This window comes from Octodon degus, unplaced genomic scaffold (genome assembly GCF_000260255.1).
Source record: "Octodon degus isolate 3935 unplaced genomic scaffold, OctDeg1.0 scaffold00030, whole genome shotgun sequence".
In the NCBI taxonomy this organism is placed as follows: domain Eukaryota; kingdom Metazoa; phylum Chordata; class Mammalia; order Rodentia; family Octodontidae; genus Octodon; species Octodon degus.
Window position 1 is genome coordinate 6527879 of NW_004524606.1, and position 6783 is coordinate 6534661.

At 37.5% G+C, this 6783-nt stretch overlaps 1 pseudogene; it reads left to right on the forward strand.

The window, feature by feature from the left end:
- Nucleotides 1–3953: 3953 nt before the first annotated feature.
- On the forward strand, nucleotides 3954–5118 carry LOC111816339 (annotated as a pseudogene).
- Nucleotides 5119–6783: the final 1665 nt, after the last annotated feature.

Sequence of the window (6783 nt, forward strand, 5' to 3'; positions counted from 1 at the left end):
ATTCTGCATCAGGTTAAATGCAATGCTTTAGAAAAAGTCTAAAAAACAATAGTTGAATCAGAGTACATAGAAAAACAACTGTTTACACTGTGAGAGAAGCTGTTATTTTATTATGCTTAGTTGGGTGTACGAATTTGTCTTCTTACCTGGTTATTACAGAAACAAAAACATAACTGTAAATTAGATAATAGATATAATGATATGTTAGTAAGATGATGAGATGAAGTTTGAATGGGAAAAGCATTCTGTGCACCGTTGCATAATAGTGCAGCATGCAAAATAACTCAGAATATCGTGGTGACCCTGTTGGTCTCATGTGGAACAAATTTAGAGAAAAGTCCTGGAAGATAATTGAATAAAAAAGATTATCTCCTCAGTCTTACCCAAACATCCATACAGTTAGATGTTAAATCAATGAAAGCATTTTGTGTAGGCTAAAGATTGCCAATTTAGCATGATGGGAATGAACTAAAAGCTCGAAAGTAACTGGGACTAACCATCTTTCTCTCTCTCTCTCTCTCTCTCTCTCTCTCTCTCCCTCCCTCCCTCCCTCCCTCTCTCTACAATTTCAAATCAGTTTCCTTTGAGTCCAAAATCAGTGAGGGCAATGAGTCTCATATCTTCCAGAATCCTGATCATGCTGAAGGTGACCATCAGACTTAAATGAGAAGGATTCAGGTTGTGACCTAGGGTCAGGCAGTACATAACCCCACATAGGTTCCATGCACATTCTTTTCATGTCCTGGAAAGGATCTGGCAACATTAAAGAATCCACTGGGTACATTTTAGCTGAAAATGGGACCATACATAAAGGGGCTAAGAGCATTGATCTCACCAAAACTTCCCCTTGGACAGCTTTGTCTATGAAGACCCTCAACTTCTTGAAGCTATGGTTTTATCATCTGGAAAACTGAGTTAATCACTATATCTATCTCACCAACACATAACCTAGACAAACCACTTACATATATCCTAAGACATGCTTTGTAATAGTTACTGAGGTTTTTTCATACTTTGCACCAATATTATGAAAAGTATTTAAGTATGGGGTAAAGGACTGTGCACCAGTATTCTGAGTCATGTCAGGTCAAAGTCAAAATTGGTGGTTCATGACATTACCCACGCCTCTCTTTTTAATTTTTAAAGACTACAAAATAAAGGTATAAAGAAAAAAAGTGTTAGAAAAATACAAGATTTCACTAAACAAAGTAATAGGAATTCAACAATCGTTGCTGTATTATATGATGCCATCTTCAAATTAATTGTTCACATTACCAGATATAAACATGTAAGATTCATTTAAAAAAATGAAACAAACAAAAATGATAACAAAAAATAAAAAAGTCGAAAGACCTACTGCTCTTGGTGGTGTTACTATTAAGTTTTACTAAGTTTATTAAGTTTATTAAGCAAGCAAAATAACTTTTTTGAAAGAATAGAAATTAATAGAAAGCTTGATAGAAAGCTTCAAAAAGTAAAGAATAGTTTTAAAAGTTTTCCTTGCTTCAACTTTTAAAAATAAAACTTACTAATCAAGAATATATCTACGGGGACTGGGGAGATAACCAGTAGAATAAGCACCTGCCTGGCAAGCACAAGATCCTGAGTTCAATACCCTGAACCACAAAAAAAAAAAAATGGTTTGGTCTGGGAAGATCGGTAGAATAAGTGCTTGCCTGGCAAGAGCAAGGTTCTGAGTTCAGTCCCCAGTACCAAAAAAAAAAAAAAAAAAAAAAAAAAAAGAATATATCTTCGGTACATGTCCGTGACTCAAATCTATACTCATCAGTTTCTAAGGCCTTGAAAAATTATGAAATGGGAGAAATATTGCCAAGTCCTACAGGAGTCGGATGCACTCCACTCCCTCAGAGACATGCGCTAAAGAAAGGAGCACCCCGAGTGCTCTCATCATCTCTTGAGTTGAGAAAATAATCTAAATATCTTGTGTGAAGAGCCCATCCCAGGACAGAAGGATGATTCTGTAAAACCAGGTCATGATTCTATAAACCAGATCATCATGTAACACATGGTATCGATTTATTGAATCCATGTGCAGCAGAATTCAACATCTGTGCCTAGAACAAAAGGCCTGTCACTCTTATAAGCCTCTTTAGTAAATGATGCTGGAAAAACTATCTTTCCACATGTCAAAGGCTAAAACCAGACCCATGTCTATCATCATATACTAAACAAAAGCCAGAATGCAACAATGATCTAAATACTAAAACAGAAACACTAACTCTACTGGAGGAAAAAGTAGGTAGAAATCTTGAAGGCATAGGTGATGGCAGAGAGTTCATGAACAAAAATCAAAATGCATAGGAAATACTTCAAAGAATCAACAGCTATGATCTCATCTTATTGAAAAGCTTTTGCATAACGAAAGAAATTATCAACAGAGTAAAAAGAAAATCCATGAATTGGAAAAAATGTTTAGCTCACTATCTCTCAGAAAAAGGACGTATATCTAGGAAAAACTTTTTTTTTCTTGGCCCTGATGGTAGGGCTGGTGCAGCATGTGGTGCCAGGGATCAAATCACAGTCCCCTGAGCCTGACTAAGCTTGCCTAAGCAGGCACTTTAGACCACTCAACTATCTCACTAGCCCTAGCACACACAAATAATTTTTAAAAATCAAGCCCTTCCCCAATTTCAAAGGCTCAGTCAAAAGTATACATCTGAGATGAATGTACTCAGATAAAAAATACAATGAAAAAATTAACATCATTAGCCATTCAAGAAATATAAATTAAAACACTGAGATTCCATCTCATCCCAGAAAGAGTGTCTATCATCAAGAAGTCAGTCAATAACAAAAGCAGGAGAGGCCGTGGGGAAAAAGGAACACTTCTCTGCTATTGGTAAGAGTGTAGACTAGAACAACCACTACAGAAAACAGTGTGGAGATTCCTCAAAACTCTAGGATTAGAGACTCCATTCAACCCAACTATTCCTTTTCTGGGTAGTTTTACAGGAAAAAAAAAACGAAAACATCACACCACAGCAATATATGTGCACCCATGTATATATAGCAATGCAATTTGTCACAGCTAAAACTTGGAAACAACCCAAATGACAATCAACTGAGGAATGGATAAAAAAAAGTGATATTTTTACACAATGGAGTATTATTCAACTGTAAAAAAACCTCAAGTTTTTATAGGTAAATGGATGCAACTAGTGTAAAATAAATCAGATTCACATGAGTAAACATTGTACTGTCTCCCTACTAAACTGAAAGAGTAAATAAAATTCAAAAAGTACAATAGATGTTATGAAAGGGAAAGAAAATGTTTAAAAAGGAAAGAACAGGGCCAGTGGTATAGCTCAGTGGACTAAGTGCTTGCTTAGGTTAGCTCAGGAGCCAGGGTTCGATCCCTGGCAGTGCATGCCTCACTGGCCCCAGCCCCGGGTGCACTGAGCCTGCGATGGAGTCTGAGCATGGTAGCACATAATCCAACACTCGGGAGGCAGAAATCAGGAGGACCACTATGAGTCTGAGTTCAGCCGTGAGTTCCTGCACACGCACAAAAAGGAAAGAAGAACTGAGATAAAAGAGAGGAGAAAAGAAAGGGGAAAATATATATATAATAGCTAAGATAATTATGGATTATTGAAAGGAACAGCTAATAATTAACTTTTTATACATTTTGTATGCCTATATCTGAACAACTACTTTGACAATAACAATATGCAATGTAACAACCATTGTTGATTTCCTATCATCTTCTTTTGAAATTCTATATTATTTCTAAAATACTTTTATTCTCTTTAAAATAAAAAAGTAAACATCTGTCACTTCCGCCATGAGGTACTTGCATTTTCAAAAGGAGCTTTATTTAGAAAATGAAATAAAGAAAAGAAAGAATTGAAGATTTTTCTCAACATGGTTTGAAGAAAAAGTTTTGCTGTTTGGGCCATCAAAATTTTACTCAAGGAGTTGAAAGAGGCGAGTCCGGTCTCAAGATGGAGGTAAAACTGCTGCCCGGTCGCCCCAAGCCCGACTCCGGCCGTCGCTGTTGCCGCCGGGGGGAGGAGGCCCACGATCCAAAGGAGCCAGAGCAGTTGAGGAAGCTGTTTATTGGTGGTCTGAGTTTTGAAACTACCGATGATAGTTTAAGAAAACATCTTAAAAAACGGGGCACACTCACAGATTGTGTGGTAATGAGAGATCCTCAAACAAAATGCTCCAGAGACTTTGGTTTTGTGACTTACTCTTGTGTTGAAGAGGTGGATGCAGCAATGTGTGCTCGACCACACAAAGTTGATGGTCCTGTAGTGGAACCAAAGAGAGCTCTTTCTAGAGAGGATTCAGTAAAGCCTGGTGCCCATCTAACAGTGAAGAAAAAGTTTGTTGGTGGTATTAAAGAAGATACAGAAGAATATAATTTGAGAGACTACTTTGAAAAATATGGCAAGATTGAAACCATAGAAGTTATGGAAGGCAGGCAGAGTGTGAAAAAGAGAGGATTTGCTTTTGTAACTTTTGATGATCACGACACAGTTGATAAAATTGTTGTTCAGAAATACCACACTATTAATGGGCATAATTGTGAAGTGAAAAAGGCCCTTTCTAAACAAGAGAAGCAGTCTGCTGGATCACAAAGAAGCCGTGGGGGTGGATATGGCAACTTTATGGGTCGTAGAGGAAACTTTGGAGGTGGGGGAGGGAATTTTGGCCGTGGAAAAGGAGGTTACGGTGGTGGAGGGGGTGGAAGCAGAGGTAGTTGTGGAAGAGGTGATGGAGGATATAATGGATTTGGAGGTGATGGTGGAAACTATGGTGGTGATCCTGGTTACAGTAGTAGAGGAGGGTATGGTGGTGGTGGATCAGGATATGGAAACCAAGGTGGTGGATACGGTGGTAGTGGAGGAGGATATGATGGTTACAACGAAGGAGGAAATTTTGGTGGTGGTAACTATGGTGGTGGTGGGAACTATAATGATTTTGGAAATTACAGTGAGTGGACAGCAACAGTCAAATTATGGACCAATTAAGGGAGGTTTAGGTGGAAGTTTTGGTGGAAGAAGCTCTGGCAGTTTTGGTGGAAGAAGCTCTGGCAGTCCCTATGGTGGTGGTTATGGATCTGGTGGTAGAAGTGGTGGATATGGTAGCAGAATATTTTACAAAACAACAGAAAAGGGCTACAGTTCTTAGCAGGAGAGAGAGCGAGGAGTTGTCAGGAAAGCTGTAGGTTACTTTGAGACAGTCGTCCCAAATGCATTAGAGGAACTGTAAAAATCTGCCACAGAAAAAACGATTATCCATTGTCATAAAAGTTACTGCAGCTTAAACAGGAAACCCAGAAGGTTCAGGACTGTCATAGCCACAGTTTGCAAAAAGTGCAGCTATTGATTAATGCAATGTAGTGTCAATTCGATGTACGTTCCTGAGGTCTTTTATCTGTTGTAGCTTTGTCTTTTTCTTTCTTTTCATTACATCAGGTATATTGCCCTGTAAATTGTGGTAGTGGTACCAGGAATAAAAAATTAAGGAATTTTTAACTTTTCAATATTCGTGTAGTTCAGTTTTTCTACACTTTAGTACAAAACTTTAACAAAATGCAGTTTTGAAGGTGTTTCCTTGTGAGTTAACAAGTAAAGAAGATCATTTTTAATTACTATTTTGTATGTATTTTGCTAAAGTTAACTGTAAAGAAACACCTACTGACTTGCAGATTAAGGGGAAAAAAAATCTATTCTCCCATTTAAAACCATGACACAAATGGGCACTGACATGTGGAGAGAATAGACATTTGCATGTTTGCAGTGTGTGTTTTAGATAAAATAGGATTGGGTATTTAAATTAGCATATTTGTGAATTTAATAGCATTAAGATTACTTTCTTTTTTTATTTTTTATTTATTAGAGAGAGAGAGAGAGAGAGAGAGAGAGTGTCTGGCCAGCTCAGCCCACCAGGGGGCAGGGCTGGCTGACATGTCGTGCTGGGGGATTGAACCGCGGTCCCTGATACTTTTGCTAAGCTTGTTCTAAGTAGGTGCTTTAGACCACTGAGCCATCTCTCCAGCCCAAGATTACTTTCAAATGAAAAAAATCTCAAATTCTTATGGTTTTTGTACATTTTCTCTCAAAATGTTTTCATGATTTTTAGTGTATTAGATTTGCTGAGTCCTAGCTGTGTATAAAGCATCTCCATTATTTATTTACCTTGGTCACATTTAAACTGCTGCCTTGTGTTTGAGTAAAAAGGAATGTCTACTGCCCTCTACTAAGTTCTGGAAATGAGTAGTGGATGTTTTCCATCTTCTCCATTAAACCATTTTTTGAGATACAGGCCCACTAAACCTGCTATGTCTAAACAAATTAGTGGACACTTGTTTTGATTTTTTTTTGCAAAGCACACGAGGCCCAGTTTTAAATCTTGAGGTTCTTCTTTTTTCCCTTCTCCCAATACAAACATGCAGAGCAAGAGAATAAAAATCATGCATTATTGAACCCTTAACTAGCTGGCATGCTTTCTCCTGTTTTTTACCCTACATGTTTTATTGAATGAAACCAAGGATAGTTTAAATATAATTGTTCAAAACCATTTAATGCAGCAGAAATGTAGCACAGTTGCTTAGTACAAGCATCACACTCTTCCCCAAGACCTGGATTCAAATTTGGATAATCTTCAAGTTGTTAAATTCCCAAAGAACACATTGTGTTACTCCTTGTGCATATTTTAACTTAAATCATGTTGCTGTGCGTTATCAATTTGTTTGGAAGACCCTGGTTTAGAAGTTTCAGACTTTAAGGTCATATATATATTTATATATATTTA